General features: G+C 40.9%; 1 long non-coding RNA gene across 1 annotated transcript; it reads left to right on the forward strand.

The window, feature by feature from the left end:
• Positions 1-134: 134 nt before the first annotated feature.
• LOC130604006 (uncharacterized) lies at positions 135-3,883 on the forward strand. The gene is made up of 3 exons (XR_008973345.1): positions 135-241; positions 1,644-1,792; positions 3,750-3,883. It is a non-coding gene; the product is annotated as an uncharacterized LOC130604006 (long non-coding RNA).
• The last annotated feature ends 2,117 nt before the right edge of the window (positions 3,884-6,000 follow it).

The following is a 6,000-nucleotide window of genomic DNA, read 5'->3' on the forward strand; positions in this document are numbered from 1 at the left end:
ACACAAATACACCACTTTAGGTAATTGTGATGAAAAGGTATAATATGGAAGGGATAAACAGATGGTATACCCAAAGGCATTTTTAATTTACTGTTGCTCTTTAGTAATTTTGAAATTAATTTATTTGGTTTACTGTAAGTCTATTATTACATCCTTTCAATTTTTTTCTCTTAGGTCTTCTGAATCTGGATTGCATGAGGAGCATTAAGGACCATTTTGTATGTCTGCTCCTGATAGATTGGTTAGCTCCTATTTTCTTTTGTAAACTGTACATTGCTGTATTACACCTAAAGCCAACATTTCCATGACTTCGGAACAAATTGGATTGATTCTAGAAGCCTTTTGGCTTTATGTAGTTTCTAAATTAGCACATGCTGCATCTGTGCTACTTGAATTAGCAGAACTGTTCATATTTTACAGCACTTTATTGGCAAATTTTCCTGTATTATTTGCTAATGGGTACTTTGGATAGTGTGTGAGATTCAGTTGAGTGCTATCAGTTTATAACAGGTATATTAAAACATGATTATATGAGGATATATTTTATAATAGGATTATTTGACCATCCTGAAAAATAAAAAAAAATCTTTTTACATCTGGCAACAGGTATTTTTAAGTGCTGTAAATAGTTAAGTGTACAACATGGCTTTCCCTCGCTGGTCTCATTTGGAGCATATAGTTACTCCACTTCGCTACCCTCCCAAGCTGAACTGCAGGGAGACCAGTAACTGAGGGGCTACATTTAGAAACTTGGTATCTAATCACTGCACCCATGCATGCCTGTGCTTCTGAACTGCACATGTCCTTGCAGTTTGGATTAAGCCCCATTTGAAGATACAAAATTTTAGTTCTGCTGTTAGCTGCAGATTATTTAGCTGATGTCTCACTGACCAAAAGTAGTATCAAAACATTTTCAACAGCTGTTGAGATTAGGAAAAAAAAAGCAAAATAAACTATTATTTCTTTTTCACTGTTACCATCTTGATTCATGTTTCACTATCATAGCAATAATATCTGCAGCATTAGTGCTCATTTGCAGTAAAGAGCTTCTGAGATTATCAGCTGCTTCAGCTTCAATTCAGTGTTTAATCACCCGCAGAAGATATTTATTGCCTTGCATTCTCCAATGCCATGAATGTTACCTCTTAATTATCAACCATGCCTCCAATTTTAGATCTATATTTTAAGAAAAAACCTTTAGTAATTAAAACAAAACATGGGAGTATTGTCAGCTGATTTTCTTTCTTTCCTAAAGCAAAGCAGTGACTAAATATGGCACTGTTTTTATTACCATCAGTACAAACACATGCAAGCAACCCACACATTTCAATCACTTCTGGAGTGGTTGGTTTTATTGCTAGTTTTAATTGCTTTAATTCAGTACAGTTTATATAGTGGTTTGATGAAGGTGCTAGTACGAAGTTCTAGTACATTAACATGTTAACATACTGGTTACTTATTTAATTTTGACTTGGTATCAACTTGTTTCTGTTTCAGTTTCAACATTATTATTTTCTGTTTCTTAAGCTTTCAAATGAAGTTAATCTATTTAGGGGCATATGTTTTTAAATATGGGGATAGCACAGTTCATTTTCTTATGATGAAAGTGTATTTTGGATAATAATTTTTTTTTTTCCAAACAGATGCCCAGTTTACCTCACTTAAATCAACTGTATCTGACTGGACCAATTCCTGGGTGAGTTAATTGAACATGGCTAAACCCAAAATGCCGGACTAATCCAAGGAAATAGGAAGAGGTGATGACTATGAAGATTCTCAGCTTTCAGTAAAGGTATTTAGTTGTTTACTTATATTCTCACAACAGAAGGAATGCAACAAACTCAGCCCACTGGAAATAATTCTGGACAATCTCACTCCATTACTTTCAGTGAAATTGTGCCTGCTCACTCTACCCTGGTGATCCAGCAACTCAGGGAAAGAAGAAGTTAATAACTAATTCATGCAGTACAAAGTAAGTGACAGAAGGAAAGGCAGACTAAAAGCTGTATATCTTTAGTTTTTGATTTATATTGGTAGTCCGCCATTAGTGTATTAGCTTCTCAATGGCTATACTCGGCACAACAAATCAGTGTATAGGCAATGCTGTTCATTAGTATCAGGTAAATGCCCTGCTGTCTTGCACACATCGCAACGCTTTATTCATGCTCACTTTTCAGACTTAGAAATATTAGTTTAGGGAACACTGATGTGTTGTTTGACTTTTTATTCCCCCCCCTCCTCTTCCCATGGAATCCTCTTCTGAAAAACACATACTAAAAAAAAAAAAATAATCAGATTCTTAGATAAAAAAGGGTAACTTTGTATTCTCAGTGCTTTGAATATACTCCTTTATTACATTCTGTGATATACTTCATAGGCAGACAGTTCATGGGACCATACATAGAAACCTATCATCACTTCAGTCTTCGTATATTAAAAAAAAGTACTACAATGGCTTCTAAAGCTGATGGTTGGAAAGGACTTTTTATGTGTCATGAACTGTATTCCAAATATTTTGGCTAATTATTAATTTTGTACATGTATAACTATGCTACTTTTGAGTTCTGCTTTTGTAAGTACAACTAAGATGGTAATAATTGATGTAGTTCTTTCAGTTACCAGTTGTTTGGTTGTTTCTTAAGTCTTTCTTTCCTAGGTTGCACATTTAAATTTGGCCTTAATTTTAAGTATTTCTGCAAACTAATAATCTCAGTTGAAACTAACTAGTATCATTACTGATGTGCAAATAGCTATGCAGCTATTAACTGACTATGCAGTAATAAATTTATACAGCATCAGGGAAAAATCTGGTTCCTCTTTCTATTGCAACAACCAAGTAAAGACTTTTGCAACTGTTCTGATGTGTGTGAACAAAAGGGGATGGTAACAAACCCTTAGCTCAAGTAATAGACACAAACATACTTAGAACCTTTGAATGGTTCCTTCTTTTCTCTTGATGGAGAGCACTGATAAGTTCTAGGTGGCACATAACATTCTTTCTAGGGCTTTTCTCTATTGGGTTTAGATCTGAAGCACAGTCATAGTGATTTGCCTGAAAAATTCACACCTTTCCTGTGCAGTAACAGGCCAATGGTCAAAAAATTAGATCAGACTACAGGAATCAAGAAAAGCTGTCAGGCATTAGACAGCTACTAAAAGTACAATTTCACATATACCTGGAATTATAATTTCACCACTTTCTGTCAAATTTCCATCTGTCCAAGGGTGAACACTCTGTCCCATTGACATGTTAATTTTCAGTTTAAAAAAGAAAAAAAAATCCTGTTTTTTTCTCTCAGAAAATAAAAATTACTTAAAATCTACCAGTTTACAGAAGCAATACAGCATGTTTGCATAGAAGAAAAATCTCAGAAACTTTCACAGTTATTTCACAAACCTACTACAGAGCAAGTGCTTTCACTATAGAATGGTTCTCCTGATAGAAAAGCATGTGTACAGCTGACTGCCTAAAATAAGAAGTCCTTGCAAGGTGAGTTTGAATTGTGCAATAAAGTTATTCTTCCTGTCCCCTAACCTTATTGTAATTTTGAAGTTTCAACAGATTTTTTTCTACAAATTAGTGCAGATAGGTCCTTATTAGAAAAGCAGAAGCAAACCCCTAAACCAGAAATCCCTACCACCTCACTCCCACCCCCACCAAAAACCAGTCCTCTCCCAGCACTTTGTTAATCAGATATGCAAGGAAGAGGCTTGCAACTTACACAGTCTGTTTTTTTTTCTTGAACAAGGCAGGTCTACTGGAGACAGAATTAGAAAACAGCTGGCATACAGGAGGAAGAAAAAATACAGCCAGGCATTCATTCTGGGAGGTGATGGCCTGCTGGGTCATATGAGGTTACCATCTGAACAAGTTAGTGGAATCATACCCTGCATGAGTAACAGACATGTAGGCCAGGTCTGCTGGGGGCTGGTGGAGCTGGTCTGATAAAGAAGGGAAAGAGCAGTTTTGGTAGGAGGCTTGCCAGACTGGTCAAGGAGGCTTTAAACTAGATGCGCTGGGGGAGGGGAGCATCATTCCATCCCAACACACCCAGTCAGTTGCCAGAACCTATAATAAATGCTTGGAGCAATGTAGAGATATCCCAGCTGCTCCAGCCAATGAGCCGGCTTCAGTTGGAGCTCAGCTCAGATGTGCCTATATAGATGCCTGTAGCACGGGGAACAACCAAGAGGAATTAGAGATGTGTGCACGTCTATGGGGGTGTGATATAATAGGCATGGTGGGATGGCTTCTATGACTGGAGTGTTGGAATGGAAGGTTACAGGCTCTTTAGAAAAGACAGGCCTGGCAGACGGGGAGGGGGTGATGCTATTTATGTTAGGGATAGGCTGGAGAGTATGGAACTCTGTCTGGGGACCGGTGAGCAGTTAACAGAGAGTTTGTGGGTCAGGGTTAAAGGGAATATAGCTATGGGAGACATTACTGTGGGGATCTGTTACAGACTGCCTGATCAAGGAGAACCTGCGGATGAAGCACTCCATAGACAGATAGGAAAAGCCTCATGCTCACAGGCCCTTGTCCTTATGGGTGACTTCAACCACCCTGACATCTGTTGGAAGGATGGTATGGCACAGCACAAGCAATCCAGGAGGCTCCTCGATTGTGTAGAAGACAACTTCCTTCTGCAAGTAATAGAGGAGCCAACAAGGAGAGGTGCCATGCTTGACCTTGTGGTCACCAACAGGGAAGGGCTCGCTGGAAATTTGATACTGTAGGGCAGCCTTGGATGCAGCGATCACGAGATGGTCGAATTTGAGATCCTCAGGACAGTGAGAAGAGCGTGCAGCAAGCTCACTGCCCTGGACTTCAAGAGAGCAGACTTTGGCCTCTTCAGGAACCTGCTTAGTAAGGTTCCATGGGATATTGTCCTGGGTTCAGCAGTAGCAGTCATGTTTCTCCTTCTTGGTGGCTGGTGCAGTGCAGTGTTTTGACTTTCGGCCTGGGAACAGAGCTGATAGAGATGTTTTGGTTTGGCCAAGGACTTTGTGAGCCTCATGCTCTGCCAGGGAGGAGGGGAAGCCGGGAGGAAGCAGCGACAGGACACCTGACCCAAGCTAGCCAAAGAGGTATTCCATACCACAGCACGTCATGCCCGAGATGTAACTGGGAGTGAGTCGGAAGGGCAGGGAGTCTGCAGGGTTGGAGGAGGTATCGGTCGGTGCTTGGTCGGGCTTGAGGGGGGGGTGAGTTATCGGTTGGCTGATGGTGAGACGTTGTATTCTCTTCCCTTGTTATTTCCTCTATCATTATTGTCATTGGTGGTAGCAGTAGTGGTTTGTGTATTATCTTAGTTGCTAAACTGTTCTTCACAGTATCACACAGTATGCTAGAGATTGGAAGGGACCTCGAAAGATCATCTAGTCCAATCCCCCTGCCGGAGCAGGAACACCTAGACAATGTTACACAGGAATGTGTCCAGGCGGGTTTTGAATGTCTCCAGGGAAGGAGACTCCACAACCTCCCTGGGCAGCCTGTTCCAGTGTTCCGTCAACCTCACTGAGAAGAAGTTTCTTCTCAAGTTTAAGTGGAACCTCTTGTGTCCCAGTTTGTACCCATTACCCCTTGTCCTATCATTGTTTGCCACTGAGTAGAGCCTGGCTCCATCCTCGTGACACTCCCCCTTTATATATTTATAGACACTTATAAGGTCACCCCTCAGTCTCCTCTTCTCCAAACTATAGAGACCCAGCTCCCTCAGTCTTTCCTCATAAGGGAGATGCTCCACTCCCTTAATCATCTTCGTTGCCCTGCGCTGGACTCTCTCCAGCAGCTCCCTGTCCGTCTTGAACTGAGGGGCCCAGAACTGGACACAATATTCCAGATGGGGTCTCGCCAGGGCAGAGTAGAGGGGAGAGTAGAAGGCTTCTTGTCTCAGCCCATGGGAGTTGCATTCTTTTTGACTCTCCTCTCCGTCCCTCTGGGAGTAGGGGGAGGGCAAGAAGGGGGGGGGAAGTGAGTGAACGAGTTACCTGACTGGG

This window comes from Pezoporus wallicus, unplaced genomic scaffold, assembly GCF_028554395.1.
Source record: "Pezoporus wallicus isolate ANWC-B61680 ecotype Strahan unplaced genomic scaffold, APGP_CSIRO_Pwel_v1 contig_2025, whole genome shotgun sequence".
Lineage (NCBI taxonomy): Eukaryota > Metazoa > Chordata > Aves > Psittaciformes > Psittacidae > Pezoporus > Pezoporus wallicus.